Consider the following 20,353-nt stretch of genomic DNA (forward strand, 5'->3'; position numbering starts at 1 on the left):
CATCCATGTTATTACATGCTTCATAAGTTTATTCTGTCTTAAAGCTGCATAATATTCCATCGTATGTATATACCACAGTTTGTTTAGCCACTCATCTGTTGATGGACATTTTGGTTGTTTCCATCTCTTTGCAATTGTAAATAACGCTGCTATAAACATTGGTGTGCAAATGTCCATTTGTGTCTTTGCCCTTAAGTCCTTTGAGTAGATACCTAGCAATGGTATTGCTGGGTCGTATGGCAATTCTATATTCAGTTTTTTGAGGAACTGCCAAACTGCCTTCCACAGTGGTTGCACCATTTGACATTCCCACCAACAGTGGATAAGTGTGCCTCTTTCTCCGCATCCTCTCCAGCACTTGTCATTTTCTGCTTTGTTAATAATGGCCATTCTGGTGGGTGTGAGATGATATCTCATTGTGGTTTTGATTTGCATTTCTCTAATGGCCAGGGACATTGAGCATCTCTTCATGTGCCTTTTGGCCATTTGTATTTCCTCTTCTGATAGGTGTCTGTTCAAGTCTTTTTCCCATTTTGTAATTGGGTTGGCTGTCTTTTTGTTGTTGAGTTGAACAATCTCTTTATAAATTCTGGATACTAGACCTTTATCTGATATGTCATTTCCAAATATTGTCTCCCATTGTGTAGGCTGTCTTTCTACTTTCTTGATGAAGTTCTTTGATGCACAAAAGTGTTTAATTTTGAGGAGCTCCCATTTATTTCTTTCTTCAGTGCTCTTGCTTTAGGTTTAAGGTCCATAAAACTGCCTCCAATTGTAAGATTCATAAGATATCTCCCTACATTTTCCTCTAACTGTTTTATGGTCTTAGACCTAATGTTTAGATCTTTGATCCATTCTGAGTTAAATTTTGTATAGGGTGTGAGATATGGGTCTTCTTTCATACTTTTGCATATGGATATCCAGTTCTCTAGGCACCATTTACTGAAGAGACTGTTCTGTCCCAGGTGAGTTGGCTTGACTGCCTTATCAAAGATCAAATGTCCATAGATGAGAGGGTCTATATCTGAGCAATCTATTAGATTCCATTGGTTGATATATCTATCTTTATGCCAATACCATGCTGTTTTGACCACTGTGGCTTCATAATGTGCCTTAAAGTCCGGCAGCGTGAGACCTCCAGCTTCGTTTTTTTTCATCAAGATACTTTTAGCAATTTGGGGCACCCTGCCCTTCCAGATAAATTTGCTTATTGGTTTTTCTATTTCTGAAAAATAAGTTGTTGGGATTTTGATTGGTATTGCATTGAATCTGTAAATCAATTTAGGTAGGATTGACATCTTAACTATATTTAGTCTTCCAATCCATGAACACGGTATGCCCTTCCATCTATTTAGGTCTTCTGTGATTTCTTTTGACAGTTTTTTGTAGTTTTCTTTGTATAGGATTTTTGTCTCTTTAGTTAAATTTATTCCTAGGCATTTTATTCTTTTAGTTGCAGTTGTAAATGGGATTCGTTTCTTGATTTCCCCCTCAGCTTGTTCATTACTAGTGTATAGAAACACTACAGATTTTTGAATGTTGATCTTGTAACCTGCTACTTTGCTGTACTCATTTATTAGCTCTAGTAGTTTTGTTGTGGATTTTTCCGGGTTTTTGACATATAGTATCATATCGTATGCAAACAGTGATAGTTTTACTTCTTCCTTTCCAATTTTGATGCCTTGTATTTCTTTTTCTTGTCTAATTGCTCAGGCTAGAACCTCCAACATGATGTTGAATAATAGTGGTGATAATGGACATCCTTGTCTTGTTCCTGATCTTAGGGGGAAAGTTTTCCATTTTTCCCCATTGAGGATGATATTAGCTGTGGGTTTTTCATATATTCCCTCTATCATTTTAAGGAAGTTCCCTTGTATTCCTATCTTTTGAAGTGTTTTCTACAGGAAAGGATGTTGAATCTTGTCAAATGCCTTCTCTGCATCAATTGAGATGATCATGTGATTTTTCTGCTTTGATTTGTTGATATGGTGTATTACATTAATTGATTTTCTTATGTTGAACCATCCTTGCATACCTGGGATGAATCCTACTTGGTCATGATGTATAATTCTTTTAATGTGTTGTTGGATTCAATTTGCTAGAATTTTGTTGAGGATTTTTGCATCTATATTCATTAGAGAGATTGGTCTGTAGTTTTCTTTTTTTGTAATATCTTTGCCTGATTTTGGTATGAGGGTGATGTTGGCTTCATAGAATGAATTAGGTATCTTTCCCTCCACTTCGATTTTTTTGAAGAGTTTGAGGAGAGTTGGTACTAATTCTTTCTGGAATGTTTGATAGAATTCACATGTGAAGCTGTCTGGTCCTGGACTTTTCTTTTTAGGAAGCTTTTGAATGATTGATTCAATTTCTTTACTTGTGATTGGTTTGTTGAGGTCATCTATTTCTTCTTGAGTCAAAGTTGGTTGATCATGTCTTTCCAGGAACCCATCCATTTCATCTCAATTGTTGTATTTATTAGCATAAAGTTGTTCATAGTGTCCTGTTATTACCTCCTTTATTTCTGTGAGGTCAGTAGTTATGTCTCCTCTTCCATTTCTGATCTTATTCATTTGCATCCTCTCTCTTCTTTTTGTCAGTCTTACTAAGGGCCCATCAATCTTATTGATTTTCTCATAGAACCAACTTCTGGCCTTACTGATTTTCTCTATTGTTTTCATGTTTTCAGTTTCTTTTATTTCTGCTCTAGTGTTTGTTATTTCTTTCCTTTTGCTTGCTTTGGGGTTAGTTTGCTGTTCTTTCTCCAGTTCTTCCAAGTGGACAGTTAATTCCTGCATTTTTGCCTTTTCTTCTTTTCTGATATAGGCATTTAGGGCAATAAATTTCCCTCTTAGCACTGCCTTTGCTGCATCCCATAGGTTTTGATATGTTGTGTTTTCATTTTCATTAGCCTCGAGGTATTTACTAATTTCTCTTGCAATTTCTTCTTTGACCCCCTCGTTGTTTAAGAGTGTGTTGTTGAGCCTCCACATATTTGTGAATTTTCTGGCACTCCACCTATTATTGATTTCCAACTCCATTACTTTATGATCTGAGAAAGTGTTGTGTATGATTTCAATCTTTTTAAATTTGTTAACACTTGCTTTGTGACCCAGCATATGGTCTATCTTTGAGAATGATCCATGAGCACTTGAGAAAAATGTGTATCCTGCTGTTGTGGGATGTAATGTCCTATAAATGTCTGTTAAGACTAGCTCACTCATAGTAATATTCAGATTCTCTATTTCTTTATTGATCCTCTGTCTAGATGTTCTGTCCATTGATGAGAGTGGTGAATTGAAGTCTCCAACTATTATGGTATATGTGTCTATTTCCCTTTTCAGTGTTTGCAGTGTATTCCTCACGTATTTTGGGGCATTCTGGTTCAGTGCATAAATATTTATGATTGTTATGTCTTCTTGTTTAATTGTTCCTTTTATTAGTAGATAGTGTCCTTCTTTCTCTCTTTAACTGTTTTACATTTGAAGTATAATTTGTTGGATATTAGTATAGCTACTCCTGCTCTTTTCTGGTTGTTATTTGCATGAAATATCTTTTCCCAACCTTTCACTTTCAACCTATGTTTATCTTTGTGTCTAAGATGTGTTTCCTGTAGACAGCATATAGAAGGATCCTGTTTTTTAATCCATTCTGCCAGTCTATGTCTTTTGATTGGGAAATTCAGTCCATTAACATTTAGTGTTATTACTATTTGGATAATATTTTCCTCTAACATTTTGCCTTTTGTATTATATATATCATATCTGACTTTCTTTCTTTCTACACTCTTCTCCATACCTCTCTTTTCTGTCTTTTTGTATCTGACTCTAGTGCTCCCTTTAGTATTTCTTGCAGAGCTGGTCTCTTGGTCACAAATTCTCTCAGTGACTTTTTGTCTGAGAATGTTTTAATTTCTCCCTCATTTTTGAAGGACAATTTTGCTGGATATAGAAGTCTTGGTTGGCAGTTTTTCTCTTTTTGTAATTTAAATATATCATCCCACTGTCTTCTAGCTTCCATGGTTTCTGCTGAGAAATCTACACATAGTCTTATTGGGTTTCCGTTGTATGTGATGGATTGTTTTTCTCTTGCTGCTTTCAAGATCCTCTCTTTCTCTTTGACCTCTGACATTCTAACTAGTAAGTGTCTTGGAGAATGCCTATTTGGGTCTATTCTCTTTGGGGTGCGCTGCACTTCTTGTATCTGGAATTTTAGGTCTTTCATAAGAGTTGGGAAATTTTCAGTGATAATTTCTTCCATTAGTTTTTCTCCTCCTTTTCCCTTCTCTTCTCCTTCTGGGACACCCACAACACATATATTTTTGCACTTCATATTGTCATTCAGTTCCCTGATCCCCTGTTCAAATTTTTCCATTCTTTTCCCTATAGTTTCTGTTTCTTTTTGGAATTCAGATGTTCCGTCCTCCAATTCACTAATTCTAGCTTCTGTCTCTTTAAATCTACCATTGTATGTATCCATTGTTTTTTCCAGCTTTTCTACTTTGTCCTTCACTCCCATAAGTTCTGTGATTTGTTTTTTCAGTTTTTCTATTTCTTCTTTTTGTTCAGCCCATGTCTTCTTCATGTCCTCCCTCAATTTATTGATTTGGTTTTTGAAGAGGTTTTCCATTTCTGTTCGTATATTCAGCATTAGTTGTCTCAACTCCTGTATCTCATTTGAATTATTGGTTTGTTCCTTGGACTGGGCCATATTTTCAATTTTCTGAGCATGATCCGTTATCTTATGCTGGCGTCTGGGCATTTAATCAGATTTCCCTGGGTGTGAGACCCAGCAGGTTGAAAGATTTTTCTGTGAAATCTCTGGGTTCTGTTTTTCTTATCCTGCCCAGTAGGTGGCGCTCGTGGCGCTCATCTGTCTGCGGGTCCCACCAGTAAAAGATGCTGTGGGTCCTTTAACTTTGGAAAACTCTCGCTGTGGGGGAGGGTAGCCAGCCAAAGTGGCTTGGGGGAGTGCCGATCCAACGTTCCCAGCCGGACTGGGAAGCCACGTGTGTGGAAGGGACTCCAGTCATCAGTCTCCGCGGCTTGGGGGACCTCCGATCCAATTCTCCCAGCCGGTCCGGGGGGCCACGCGTGGCGGGGGGCATCAGCTGCCGCGGCTTGAGGAGACCACCTGTCCAATTCTCCCAGCTGGCCCGGGAAGGAGGAAGGGATGGACTCTGGCCGCCAGCCACTCCGGCCCGGGGAAGCGCGCGCCCCTCGGTGATCTCACCACTGCAGGTTCTCCCTGCCAGTTCAGCCGTTCCAGAATGGGGTACACTGTCTTTTTGGTCTCTGTCATGGCTCCGGGAGCTGTTCTGTACCGTTTCTATTTCTTTAGTAGCTCTTCTGGAGAAGGAACTAAGACCCGCATGTCTTACTAAGCCGCCATCTTCTCCGGAAGTCTCTGCATCTTTTTAAAACTGCTATTTTGCCTGAAAGAATGTAGATATATAAGGAGGTTCAGGTCCTATGCTGGTACTATCCAAGCCCTGGAGTATCAAAGATAAAAGTTGTCATTATGAAACACTGTAAAATTTTTAGCCTGGGGGAGAGGGGACCGAGTGGGAGAAGGTCACTAACAGGTAAAGATCTTAAGACAATGATGTACCATCTGCACCCAAGGAACATGTTTCTGCAGAACTCTGACTTTAATGGGGGATACCTTCTTCTCTATCAACCCAGAAAATCTAGCAGGAGCTAATCATTTTCTTTACCTGGTGGAATCCATTATGATCAACCACCTGGAGACACGGATCCTAGGCAGTCAGCATTACCAAAAACATGAGGCTTTGTATGGATACCAGAGAGTTAAACTAGCAAGAAAAAGAATATACATTAGCCTCCATAATAAATGATCTAAATAAATTTAAAAAAATAAAAAGAACATTCAGGCAACATTGTAATAGGTATATTGGTGGCTCTAAGTGAATTGTGATTGTGACAGTTGTAGGTTTTGGGTCCTTATATGTATGCATTTACCCTGGGTCATTCTGAATTGTTGGTTTGCTCCCAATTATGTTTGTCCATCCTTTAGGGTCAAAGAATCCTCTTAAATGTTGATGATTTCTAATTCCTCCCCAAGAACATGATTCTAGGTGTGTGTCTGTCTTAGGCAAATGGATGTTTCTTCCACATCCATGAGGTCTTGGCTTTGGAGGACCCTCAATGGGTAGGGGTGTGGACAATGGCTGCGAAAAGCAGAACATCGCAGCCACATTTTTTATAGGCTAATCTGCAGTTTTAAAGTAGGAGGCTTCCTGTACAAGAGCCCAGGTAGGCCAAGTCCTTTCCCAGGCATGAGCCTGGCTGCAATTGGCTTCTTTGTGGCACAACTTATAGACAAGATGCCATCCTCTAAGGGTCCTGTTTGGAAAGCCTGCAGAGCCATGAGTCCCGATACCAACCATCTGCTCCCTGGGTAGGTAATATTGGGTCATAAACAGGTGACCTGTGTCACCATTTCTTAACTAGCCAAACTACAAGGAAACTAGAGGCTTTAGGGATAGACATGACCTCTAGGTTTCAATGAGGTGACATTGGAGGAACAGGGTAAGCTCTGTCCCTGAGGTAGGGCTGGAAGATTAGGGAAACTGAGATCTGATGACACTGGGGAAGTTCAGCTAAGAGGAAATATGGCTCTGATTCTCTTGAACTTGTGGGACATGGACTGGTCTCTTATTTGAAGTCTCAGAACGTTCTTAGCACTGGGATACTCATCTAACTTTCATGTGTTTCTTATAGAGTTCCTGGGCCTTCATTTCCCTATTCCATATGAAGCTGGATCACACTGGAGGGTGCCCATCAATGGAGGCCACCATTCGACCTCACACCTGCCTCCTGCCTCCCTGGGACCCACTGAAGTATTTCTGGGCCTGCTTCCTAATGGTGAGTCTCCTTATGCCTTTTTCTCCCTTAGGATGAATCCTTCTACCATCAAAAAACACAGACAGCCCTTTCATAAATGTCCAGTAAATGTTTCCTTACGGTTCAAGGGATTCTTGTGGCCCCACTGACTCACCAAATCCTAATGCCAAATTAATGGCAGCACACTGTACTAATTATGCTATTTATTGGCAGAATAGTGCTGTACATGCTTTTATATTTTAAAATATATTTTAAGTAAAAATAAATAGAAAATATACAGCAGATTTTTGTTTTTACTTTTTGTTCTTGTTGTTGTTTGTTTCTCCTTTTAATTTTGTTTAAAATGATAGGACACTGACCCTGAGATTCAGGAGAGAAAAACAGGAGTTTTTTTTGTTTTTTTTTATCTTGACCCAACATTGCAAAGCTCCCACCCAGGTTGTATGAAGATTGCTGATAGGGCTGAGATTGTGGTGTGCTTGTTGTTCTGGTGCAAATATGTTGTAGAGTAAGCCATAGGATTGAAATATGGAGTTCTCTAGGCAGGAAAAAAGGTGAAATGGAACTACCTCTGCAAGGAGGGTCAAGATGGCAGAACTCACAGCTCATGAGCTGGCAGAGTAAGTGTGTAGATTTGTTGGAGCCATGCCTGCCTTCAGTTTACACCCCAGCAATAATCTCTTTCTTTTTAGAATGAAAAGCTACCCCTCTCCTCAAATTTAAAGTAAGCAGAGGGGCAGGTAGGCCCTACATAGGCAGTAGCCAGTCCTCTTCATGATTTTATTTTAAAGGAGTCCTCAGGACCTTAACAGGTCTTCTGTGAAGCCTTGGAATGGACACCACAAATGTCAGCAAACCGAAAGTCATTCCTGACTCAGAACTCCTAAAGACTAGTGGTTCAGGGTGGGCCACAGTGGCTCAGCAGACAGAATTCTCACCTGCCATGCCAGAATCCCAGGTTCAATTCCCAGTGCCTGCCCATGTTAAAAAAAAAAAGGTAGTGGGACAATGAAAATGTTAAGCCAAATCAGAAGAGTCAGTCCATTCATTCCACTAAAATTTACTGTGTTTCATTTAGGTAAGCACGTAGGCAAGGCACAAAAGTATTTATTTTTGAAAGTTCTGGTTCATTGGTGATTATTGATTTCCAGCTTCATTCCATTGTGATAAGAGAAAATGCTTTGAATAATTCAGGTTTTTACATTTACAAAGACCTGTTTTGTGCTCCAGCATATGTCCTATGCTGAATAATGTTCCATGAGCACTAAAGAGGAATGTATATCCTGGTGTTTTGGGGTTTAATGATTATATATGTCTGTCAGGTCTAATTCATTTAAGAAATTTTTAAAGATCTCTATTTCCTTTTTGATCCTCTGTCTCATTGTTCTATCTGTAGAAGAGAGTGGTGTACAGAAGTCTGCCAGTATTATTGTTGAAATGTCTATTGCACCCTTCAGTTTTGCAAAAGTTTACCCCATGTACTTTGGAGTTCCTTGATTGGAAGCATAAACATTCATGCATGTTTTTCTTCTTGGTGAAATATCCATTTTATTAATATGTAGTGTCTTTCCTCATCTCTTCCAATGCCTTTTTATTTGAAGTCTATTTTGTCCAATATTAATATAGATACTCCTGCTTTCTTTTGATCACAGCTTGCAGAAAACATCTTTTGTCCATCCTTTTTTATTCAATCACTTGTTATCCTTGAAGCTGAGTCTCTTGTAAGCAGTATTTAGATGGATTCTATTTTTTAATCCATTCTGCCAATCTGTATCTTTTAATTGGAGAGTTTAACCCATTAACATTCAAAGTTATTACTGTAATGGTATTTCTTGAATCTTATCATTTGTTTTTTATTTGTTAGATCTATATATTCTTTTCCCTCTTTTCCTTTGTATCATTTAAGTTACCCTTAATAGTACTCTTCATATCTGTGCTTTCCTGCAGACCTCCCTCTTCTGTCTTTTTTCTTCAGCCCATCGAACTTCCTTTAGTATTTCTTGTAGTGCCTGTTGTTGACAAATTCTCTCAGCCTTTGTTGTATGTTAAAATTTTAATCTCTGCCTCACTTTTGAAGAAAAACTTGGCTGGGTAAAGAATTCTTGGCTGGAAGTGTTTCTCTGTCTAGATCTTAAATATATACCATGTGTATTAGCTAGGGTTCTCTAGAGAAACAGAATCAGTAGGAAATATTTGTAGATATAAAATTTATATGTGTCTCATGGAGCAGTGTGACAAGAGCTCAGTGGCAGGTTTCTTACCTGCCATGCCAGACACATGGGTTCGATTCCCAGTGCCTGCCCATGAAAAAAAAAAGGATCTCACGTAATTGTAGGAAGGTAGAGTTCAAAATCTGTAGGGAAGGCTGTGAAGCTGACTGCTCTGATGAAGGTTCTGGACAAACTCCATAGGAGAGGCTCACTGGTCGAAGCAGGAAGAGAGACAGTTTCTCCTGAATTCTCCTTAAAAGCCTTACAATGATTAGATTAAGCATCACTTATTGCAGAAGAAACTCCCCTTAGCTGATTACAAATGCAATCAGCTGTGGATGCAGCTGATGTAATCATTATTTAAGTCTATGAAATGTTCTCATAGCAACAGACAGGCCAACACTTGCCTAACCAGAAAAATGGGCACCACCACCTGGCCAAGTTGACACATGAACCTGACCATGACACCCTATGACTGCCTTCTCACCTCCATGGTGCTTGTTGAATAGTCTGAACACAGTCTTTTGTGGTTTTCCTTGTATGTTGGCAGTTACTTTTTTCCTGCTACTTTCAGTACTTTCAGCTTCTCTTCAACATTTAACAGACTGATTAGTATGTGTCTTGGTGTAGGCCTATTTGGATTTATTCTGTTTTTGGCTTTGGGGCTCCTTCAATTTGAAAATTTATGCCTCTGATATGGGTTGGGAAGTTTTCCTTCATTATCTCCTCAAATAATCTTCCTAGCCCTTTACTCTTCTCCTCTTCTGGGACCCTGAGCATTCTTATACTTGTGCACTTCATGTTGTCCATCATTTCCCTGAGGTGTGATTCAATTTTTCCATCTTTCTTGCCATTTGTTCTTTTTTGCATTGGAATTCAACTGTCCTATCCTTTAGTTTGCTTATTCTTTCTTCTGATTCTTCAAATCTGCTTTTCAAATCTGTGTCTAGTATATTTTCAATTTAGTCTATAGAATCTTTCATCTCTGTGATAGCTGCTACTTTTCTACTTATTCTATCAAATACTTCTTTATGCTTTTCTAGTATCTTCTTGCTTTCCTTTCTGTCATTAGCCAACCCACTGAATTTATTTAGGAGATTTTTATGAACAACCTATATTAGTTGTCCCAAATTCTGTGTCACCTCCGGTGTTTTAATTTGGTCATCTGGTTGGGTCATAACTTCATGCATCATCATATGCTTTTTAATTTTCTGTTGGTTTCAAGGCATTTGGTTATTTTGATTAGATTATTTTGAAAGTTGGTTTCTGTCAGTCATGTAAGGTTTTGTATTTGCTTGGGTTTGCATTGAAGTTCTACTTTTGCACTTGATTTGCTAGTAATTTCCCTCCAAACCAAGGCTTGGACCTGATGCAGGGGATTTACCTCTAATTGAGGATCTGTTTAAAGCTAGACAGATCAACAATTGGCCAGACCACACTTTCCTTTCTTCCTAGAAGATAGTATTCTTGGATCTCTTCTTCCCATCAGGTCCACCTGTCACTTACTATGATAGCTGGGTGAGCTGGCTGGAGACTAGGTACATTGCAGCTAGGTCCACTTGTCCTGTTGTGCACTGAAAGTCACCAATCTCAGGCTGTAGGAGGGGGCATTACACACCTCAACAGATATTCCAGTTGTGGGCCATGGCTGCATTACAATATATCAGAAGGTTAATAAACATCTAAGTAAAGTTCATAAAGGTTTAATTATATTTATTAATTCTTGGCAACACTCAGAGCTCCACTCTCTCTAGGAAAATATGTTTGTTTCTGTCCCTTTTTATGCATTTGAAAACCTCATCAGTTTTATAGTCCATAGGGCATTCCCTGGATTCCAATCCAGGTAAATCTTATCAAGAAAGGCCTTATTTAGCAACAGGCTTTTCCTTCTTCTTGGATAAATCATTTAGCTTAAATTAAGGAAAATAGGGTGAGCCTTTTAATTCTGTTGAAGTTCAAACAACCTTTAACAGATACCTTCATCCATTTTCCCAGAAGCCCCACTTATTTCTGTATTTTGGCCTATTCTGGGAAAAAACAGCAAATAATTTGGGGAATGAATATCAGTCTTTATTTTTAAGTAAGTTCAATCTAGTATCATTTTTTCAGCCTGCATGTTTCAATATGGTTCTAGTAAAAGAGACATATGTAAAATATTCAGTGTCACAGATATTTGAGGACATGTACAATCCAAAAATGAAATTAAGAGAAGATTCCATTTGCAAAACCAAAGAATAATAAAATCCTCATTATTAATTTAACCAAGGAGGTACAAAATGTAGCTAGAGTTTTCCAAGTTTATTTGAGTGAACCAATTGAGAGTGATTCAGATTTGCTATCTTAAATGCAATTCTCAATCACAATCTGGTATTTAGCTTCTTCAGTGTTGTCTGTTTCACAAATATCTTGTATTATAGGGTACAAAGAAAATATTTTTAGTGTTAGGGACAGGGGGCAATGGCACTATATTGAAAAATGGGTAACTCAAATAAACTCATGTCAATAATACCTTGTCTAATATTTTAAAAGTGTTAGAATCTCCTTTGCCTCTAAGTGTAGTCCTCAATAAGGGCAGGACATTTGGGTTCAACTCAAAGTTTGGTTCAAATGTTGAGACTATCAATGCAAAACACACTAAGTGGGTATTACAATATTTATTATTTACACCATTAATGTCTGGGTAGAGAGAGACAATCCTCTCAAGGAAGTCTGAAATGACTTAATGATGGAAAGGAGACTGCCTTGAGTTTTTATTGTGGTTAAGGGATATGGCCAGCAAGGGCTTCCACCTTTGGTAAGCTTGGCAACACACAAGGAGGGGGCATCTAGGGTTCTCACCAATTGTCCAGATGTGGAACAAAAAGCATGAGAGATAGGTAATGAATGGCAGTTTTGATATATAACATGAGAAAATAGGATCATGTTCCTCTTCACATGAATTTACAATAGCCCAGCTGCTGATCACTGCCAAAGGTTCTTTTCTTCTCAGTGTGGTAGTTAGATTCAGTTGTCAACTTGACCAGGTGAATGTGCCTAGCTCTGTTGCTGTGGACATGAGCCAATGGTACGTGAACCTCATCTGTTGCTCATTACATCTGCAGTCGGCTAGGAGGCGGGCCTGCTGCAATGAATGGTGTTTGAGTAAATTGGCTGATGCTTAAATGAGAAAGCACAATGTAGCACAGCCCAAGCAGCTCAGCATACCTCATCTCAGCACTCACAGCTCAGCCCAGGCCTTTGGAGATGCAGAAGGAAATCACCCCAGGGAAAGTTGTTGGAACCCAGAGGCCTGGAGAGAAGGCCAGCAGAGACCATCTTGTGTCTTCCCACGTAAGGAAAGAACCTTAGTGGAAAGTTAGCTGCCTTTCCTCTGAAGAACTAACAAAATAAACCCCTTTTTTATTAAAAGCAACTCCATCTCTGGTGTGTTGCATTCCAGCAGCTAGCAAACTAGAACACTCAGTCTCATACTGATCATCCTGCAAGGCAAAGCATTTTTTTTATTTCAGTATAATCTAATTGTTTCCTATATACTTTTGCCTACTATATTATTTCTTGGGCCAGGAATGAATAATTGAATGTCTGCCTGTATCTCTCTGACTATACGGTATGAAAGCAAATGTGTCTTTAGATATAAGATATGGGTCTCTCAATCCATCTGTGTATATAGTCTCATAATTTTCCTTTAACTGCTAGGGGATGAGTTTAAATGGCTGTGCCAGTTTGAATCTGTGGTGTACCCCAGAAAAGCCATGTAGTTTAATCCTCATTGAATGTTGAGGTGGAGATGGGGAATGGGATATTAAGACTCAAAGTGAACAGGGTCCCCATTTGGAATGATCAAAGTGTTTTGGCGATGGGTGGTGGTGAAGGTGCCACAACATGGTGAATGTAATCAACAGCACTGAAAACCTCTATGAATGTGATTAAAAGGGGATATATTAAATAGTGTATATAGTAACATAATACATAAATGAAATAAATGGGATTACAGTATCAAACAGTGAACCCCACATTAAACGATGAACTGTAGTTAATAGTACAGTTATGAAAAGGTGCTTTCATCAATTGTAACAAATGTTCCACAGAAGAGCACAGTGTTAAAAATATGCTGGGATATGGGAATCTTGCATTTTATGCATGCTTATTCTGTAAACACTCAACTTTTCTAATAAATAAAAATATAATAACATAAGTACTGCTTTAGGTAGGAAGAAAATCCTAGGTATATACAACATTGGTCTATAGTTTTAGCTTATATATAATCTGAATGACCTGTATGACCTTTTTGGCCATATATTATATGAATATTTCTCTATGTTGTATACTTATGGACTTTAGTATTTTAGTCATGAGAAAAGGAAAGATCCATTAAAAATTTATGGTAAAGCTTTAGGGTTACATTTTTTGCATTATAGGATTCAAATTACATAGGAATTTAATTTATGACTGGAATACTAGACTTCACAATAAAAAATGAAAACAAACAAAAAGAAAAAGTTACCTCCAACAACAGTAAATGCTTGGTCATGGTCTTAAAGCAGTCTTGAAGTAGATTATCCACACAGACAAAGTATGAAAATATTTTCTCTAGGCAGAGCATACAGTACATATTCTAAGATGTTGTTCATTTTATTTTTCTCAAAAAGTAAAATAAGTCCTTCAGACTTTATCCTGCAAGGTGGGAGATGGACTTACCCAATTCCCACATCATATGCATAACTCAAAAATAGTCTGCCAAGATGATATTTATGTTTTTAACTCAAAATCCCTCACCTCTGTGGTGATATGTAATATTTCTTCTGAATGTTTTGCCACCTACTAAATGTGGAGAGCATAAAACCATTGCTAACTAAAGATTCCTTGCTGTCTGTGTTTTGATTATTTTTTTCGGCTACAAGCCTCAGAGCAATCACTGAAAATTTTTATATACTGAAACAGGAAGTGATATCTCAATAGGTAACTTGGTCACAGAGAATGCAAAGGTGAAATTATTGGTGGAGGACAGAAAGAGTAGGGATTATGAAAACAACAGAAGCAACTGAGCAGCAGAAACTGGTGGTTCTTAAAGACCTTCTTCCAAAAGTAAATTATACTCAAGAATGATAAGAGATGGGAAGGAAAGAGAAGAACAGATTCTAGGATAAAAGCAGAAAGAAAGAAAGACAGTTTCTTACTGGCTAAATATAGAAAATGTAAGGCATTAACTTTTCACAAAAATGATAAAATTATCTACATTATTAGTCCATGCATTCATTCACGTAACACAATTTGAAGCCATGACCACAGAACATCTTATTCTTGCATGTCCATCTTTCTTGGTCATACATTTCCTGGAGGTTTTTGATTTTCATTCTCAGTATTTTTCTTTCTTCTTCTGAAGCACCTTTCTTAGACTGCAAGGAATTACAGTCATCTTCCAATGCTTTTCAGTATCCTGTAAAATATAGAACATTTGTGCACTGCATGTGTGCACATGAAACTGTGTACTTGGTTGGTAAGAGAGAGGCCTGAATCCAGAAAGCAGGAAGCCATTCTTTACCTTCTGTAGTAGTTAGATTCAGGTGTCAACTTGGCTAGTTGAAGGTGCCTAGTTCTATTGCTGTGGACATGAGCCAGTGGCATGTGAACCTCATTGGTTGCTGATTACATCTTCAGTCATCTAGGAGGCATGCCTACTGTGATGAATGATGTTTGATTTAATTGGCTGGTGCTTAAATTAGAGAGCTTAACGTAGCACAAAGCAGTTCAGCATACCTCATATCAGCACTCACAGCTCAGCCCAGGCCTTTAGAGAAACAGAAAGGAAACACCCTTGGAAAAGTTGTTGGAACCCAGAAGCCTGGAGAGAAGGCCAGCAGAGATCACCCTGTGCCTTCCCACATAAGAAAGAACCTCAGCTGCAAGTTAGCTGCCTTTCCTCTGAAGAACTATGCATTAACTAAGTAAATCCCCTTTTATTGAAAACCAATCCATCTCTGATGTGTTGCATTCTGGCAGATAGCAAATTACAACATCTTCTAACGCCAAAGCATTTTTACTAGGTGAGAATGTCTTCTCAATAGCAGTACCTCCCAGGGTACAATCTTTGAACTTTGAGCCTCTCAGTCCATATTGTAATATTAATACTGCAAAGTTGCCTAAAATTGCAAAAGAGAAAAATCTTACACGTACTGATCAAATAAAAAAATTCAAAAGCAAAAATGTGGTAACACTTAACAACAACACTTTTACCATTTCTTCATCCTTGATATTCTGACTTCCATTCAATTTCATTGGAAATTGAAACAGGATATCTTTTGAATTATGTCAACCAGGATGTTGTTGATTGCATTGAGGATTCTGTTGTTATCTTATGCATATTGAGTTTAGGATATTGAGTTTAGTCACATAGACACCTTACTTTTACTTCTGTTTTTAGAATATAACTAAGGGAAAAGTGGCAATTTTACCTTAAAATTATTCACCTCATCTGAGAGAGTCTTACTTTATTTATTGATTTCCTTAACATATTTCTTTACTGATCTATAGAAAAATGTAATAAAAGCTTCACAGCTCAATAGAAAAATGTAATAAAAGCTTCACAGCTCAAAATATAAATTAGAGTATTATTAAAACCTAGGCATAACTGGATATATCCTGACAAAACCAAAGAATACAATATTATACATATATGATGCTGGAGTCAGATTTAGGTTGTTTATAGAAAATTGTGATACAAGACTTTATAATGAAAGAAATTAAGTGTTTATCATGGAATACCTTAATTTTCTTGATATACACCAGCAGGCTCTCATCCATTTTTCTTTGTCCCGTGAGTCTGTTTGTGCTAGGTATCACCTACTCCAGGTTTCAGTTTAGTATCATCAATTTCTCCTTAAGTATTTCTAATGTAAATTGAACTCCTCTTCTCTCAACTCCCACAATCTCAATCTCTTTTCCTCTACCAATTCCTTAATTCAGAGAAGCAAACAAGGAATTCCCAAATTTTCCTTAGCTACCAATTAGCCAGTTATCAGAAATCATGGTATCATCTAACTGAATTAAAGCCTATCTTAAGCATCAATCTGAAAATATTTTAGAGATGACATAAGTTACCTACATATAACATGCCTCACCAAGAAAAAAGGAGACAGTATTAAATTTGATGTTAGAACATTTTATTAATAAAATCTTCTAAATCCTGAAAAGCAGTCAAAATCAAAGCCAAAAGAGATCATAGTATTGACTTGGTTTAGGATAACGAACCCATAGGAAGAAAAATAGGAAAGATTTTTGAAAACTTCTAATTTAAATGTTAATTAATGTTTCAAAGTCAGTTTTGGGTATATCACTAAGGCAGATACCTTGTTTTGGAATAAAATTCTATCTATTCCTTTCTTAAACATGCACAAATCTATTTCCATGATGTGAATAGCAGACATTTTGTAATAAATACAATACATTCTCATTAAGCTTAAATCACTTTTTTGTCAACCCCTAAATGGAAACAGGAGTTTCAGAACCAAGAATTTTTTTTAAAGCCCATGTGCAAAAAAAGGAGTAAAAGCAAATCTTTGGAAAGGGAAACAACTCTTGACTCACTAGAAAGCTTCTCACATAATTTACTCAGTGTTGGATACTGCTTGAACTGACAAATTTAATGAGCCAGGTAATATGGTTGTGCTAGAAAACTACAGAGAGAAATCATCAAATCACCTTGGGAGTGGGACTTCCAAATTAAATGCACAACCAAGAAGAGAAATGACAGCTAACATCTCTAGAGAGGGTGAAATGTTCTTCAGAAACCCCAATCATCACCAGCTGACATCACTGAATTATAGCTTAAAAAAATCCAGGCAGGAATTGATTGAAACACTAGGCAATGTAGCAGTTATTTATCACCTAGAACATATTATCCCACTGAAATTTTGTAAGTTGTGATTTGCTGATGAGGCTGCCCCCCAAATTCATTGCAATAATGGAATCTTATTGTTGTATGGGAACACTGGAATGTTATTGTAAAAGTCATCCAGAAAAATCCAGCATGGAAAGTAATGGAACTGCTCAGCTCAGGAAATCCTCTGGAAGTGAAGGGGAAATCAGGGGTTGTGCAGAAGCATGTGGAAAGAAGATACTTCTTTGGCTGGAGTCAAAAATCACTGCATATGAGTGAACTATAAATATTAATTAAATGTGTCCTAGTATTGATCTCAGGTTAAGTATGACTTCACATTTCATCCAGGTGTATTTTAAATTAATGCTACAAATGTTTCAGTATGTAAAATGATTTCTCTATTCTTCTATCAGTCAAAAGCAGATCCTTTTATACTGCTAGAAGGAAATATTTAGGGATAATGGTCTCAGGTTTATAAGAACTCATCAAAACAGTATTTAAAAAAGTAGAAATGTAAACATTGTTGATGTCTAGAAGTAGGTGTATACAGAATAAAAGGATATAAACAGTTTCAAGTTTTTTTAATTACATAATAAAAACTTCATTCCAGTATGTTTGTGAGAATTCAGAGTTCTACAGAAATTAAAAATGTCCACCTAACTCTTAATATTTTGCTTTCAGTAGAATGTATTTTTAATTTGAAATTTTCACTTGAAGTTTATACATTTGTCTTCTTCTCTGAGTTCTTTAAGTCAAAAGTTTAAGCTACATGCATTACCAGGTTAACTTCAATTTCAAGCATTAATTTATCTTCATGTGTTTCATGTAGATGATATTCAGGAGTGGAAGTCATGATTTGATTAACAATTTATTATTTAAAAAGACTTTTCTTGGATTTGCTGATCATTAATTAAAAATGATTATATAAAACAATGCATGTGGGCAGTGCAGAGGTGGCTCAGTGGTAAAATTCTTGCCTGCCATTCTGGAGAATGATCATGGGATCTGCATGTGATAAAAGAAATTAATCCTTGAAAGTGGTTAAAATGGGAAATTTCAACTTGTAAATATGTTACTACAACTAAAAAGCTCTTTTAAAAAAGAATGCATTTGTACAGCATGTCTCAACATTTTTCATTTTCAACTCCCCATTTTTAATTCTATATATTAATTGTCTATTAAAATATTTAAAATTGAATGAAAGAGAAGTTTAACCTTAAAATATATACAGAATTTGGATTGGTGAAGTATGAAGTCAGTTTTCACCTTTTTATAAATATAATATTGGCTCATCCAGAACAACTGAGTGATGAGAAAAGAGTAAGTAGATACTTAAGGATTTCCTTTCCACAACAAAATGCTGGAAATGACAGCAAAAATATCTGAAAGCTAATCAATACACACCCTTGCTCTAAAAAAGTAAGGGAGGCCAAAACTGACTAAGATCTGTGAGATAATTCTGAAGAAAAAAGTTTAAATTAAATTCATTTTAAAAAACTGTTTTCAAATGAGCATTCAGGTTATGGAAAGAAGAATATGTTATGTCTTAGGAGCATAACTTAATTTCTCACATGGAAAGAAAATCTCACATATCCTTGAAGGTGACTCAACTAGGCATTATACAAGTACATTTAATTTTTGAAATTCCTTATAATGTTTGAAATTCCATATGATGTGGATTGTGTGCAGAATGGAAACAAACTGTAAAGCCAGATATGGAACTAGATTTGCAAAAGTAGCTTCTCCTTGGGAAATATATTAAAAGGAAAATAGAATATAAAAGAAAGTTATAATTGTGAATAGATTCTAATGACATAATGTCCTTCTAAAATGGGTCCTGTAGAAAGGAATAGAGAGAAGAGGAAAGAAGGAATTCTAAGCAAACACAAGTAATAAACAAAATTAAATGACAGAAAAGGGAAAGATTTTTCAGAGCAGAAGAAATGGATCAGCATTTTTCATTGCCTGTAAAGGATGTTTGTTAATGATTTCACCCATTGTGATGCACACATGCTGTTTCTTCATCAAGTATTATGGTTTATTTTTTCTCTCCTATGTCTGGGGACTTGCTTTGACCAATAGAGTGCAGCAAAAGTAAAGCTGTGCCATTTCTAGGTCCAGATTTAAGAGACCTGGCATGTTCTACATTCCTTTTCTTTCAGCCATAGACCACCACTAAAAAAGAATAGATGTTAGTTGTTATGGCCATAGGATCAGAGGGATCAAACCTGTGAGTGATCTCATGGCTTATTCTTCAGGCTCCTCTATCTGCCCTAGCCAAGAAGACATGTAGGAAAAATGAACCAGCACTGTATGAATCTGGTCATCACTTGACCCCATGTATATTGAGCAAAAAGTGTCTTAGCCCACTAGCTTTTGTTATGGATTTTATGCAAAAATAACATCATATGCCATTTAGAAAAAGTTAATATACATGTACAAATACACAGAGAAACATATACCACAGTGCATTATAAATGCATTATGAGAAGAACATATCTGTGACAGTATAAGGAGCAGAAGAGATTGCCTTTAAAAAAAATAGTAAAGTCCACATATAAATTGGGTTTCTTATTAGCAGTGTTGTCTGCAGCAGAAATGTTTCAACATGCTAATATTTTATGAGTAAATGACTTGGATTCTATAATAAAATACCCACTAACACACATTTGTATGTTAGAAGGAGGATGAAGTCATGCAATTATCAGATAATCAAGGATCAGAAAATGTGTATTTTGATTGTGGGAAAATGGCAGAAAAAGAAACCACAGGATTCACAGTCCACACACCAGAATAAATAGCAAACAGGGAGTAACTGTATTAAACAACTATTTTGAAACTCCAGAGTCCAGTAGAACACAGTACAGAATCCAAGGAAAAGAGGGAGAAAGAGGCCAGTAAATTATGGGCCATTTGGAGCTAGTATGTATCCCATTTGTAGGTCTCTGGCTCTGTTCCAGCTGAGAAAGACTGACTTTGAAAGTGTTCTCTAGAATATTCTCAGAGATTTTCCAAAATTTGCCCTCCAGACGAAAGCAGTTTAAGACGTGGAAAAGAACATAAGAATCTGTTGAGGTAAATAGCCTGGGACAAAGATTTGGTTGCTTTAAACACCCTGGAGAGGGAGTTCTGTCTCATAAGAAATAATGAAAGCATACAACAGCAGATGTTAACAGGAATAAGCAACTAGGGGGCAGGCAATTAAAATCAGAAGAACATATATAGAAAAGAATAGAAAAAAATTGAGCAGTGTTTCAAGGACTTGAGTGGCAGTATGTAGCATATGTACAAATGCATCATGGGTGTCCTAGAAGCAAGAGGAAAGCAGTGGGGTAGAAAAAATGTTTGAGACATAATAGCCCCCAATTTTCCAACTCTTTTTAATGACAAAATTTACATGT

At 37.0% G+C, this 20,353-nt stretch overlaps 1 long non-coding RNA gene across 2 annotated transcripts in view; it reads left to right on the forward strand.

Annotated features, from left to right (window-relative positions):
• LOC143649761 (uncharacterized) overlaps window positions 1–20,353 on the forward strand; it is a 36,802-nt gene that overhangs the window by 4,417 nt on the left and 12,032 nt on the right. The window contains exon 2 of one of the 2 annotated variants that reach the window (XR_013159155.1): window positions 6,744–6,887. This is a non-coding gene — a long non-coding RNA (uncharacterized LOC143649761). Of the gene's footprint in view, window positions 1–6,743; window positions 7,149–20,353 lie in introns of those variants that run through there. The other variant, XR_013159154.1, reaches the window with a different exon arrangement.

The sequence above is a fragment of the Tamandua tetradactyla genome, chromosome 11 (genome assembly GCF_023851605.1).
Source record: "Tamandua tetradactyla isolate mTamTet1 chromosome 11, mTamTet1.pri, whole genome shotgun sequence".
Classification (NCBI taxonomy): Eukaryota; Metazoa; Chordata; class Mammalia; order Pilosa; family Myrmecophagidae; genus Tamandua; species Tamandua tetradactyla.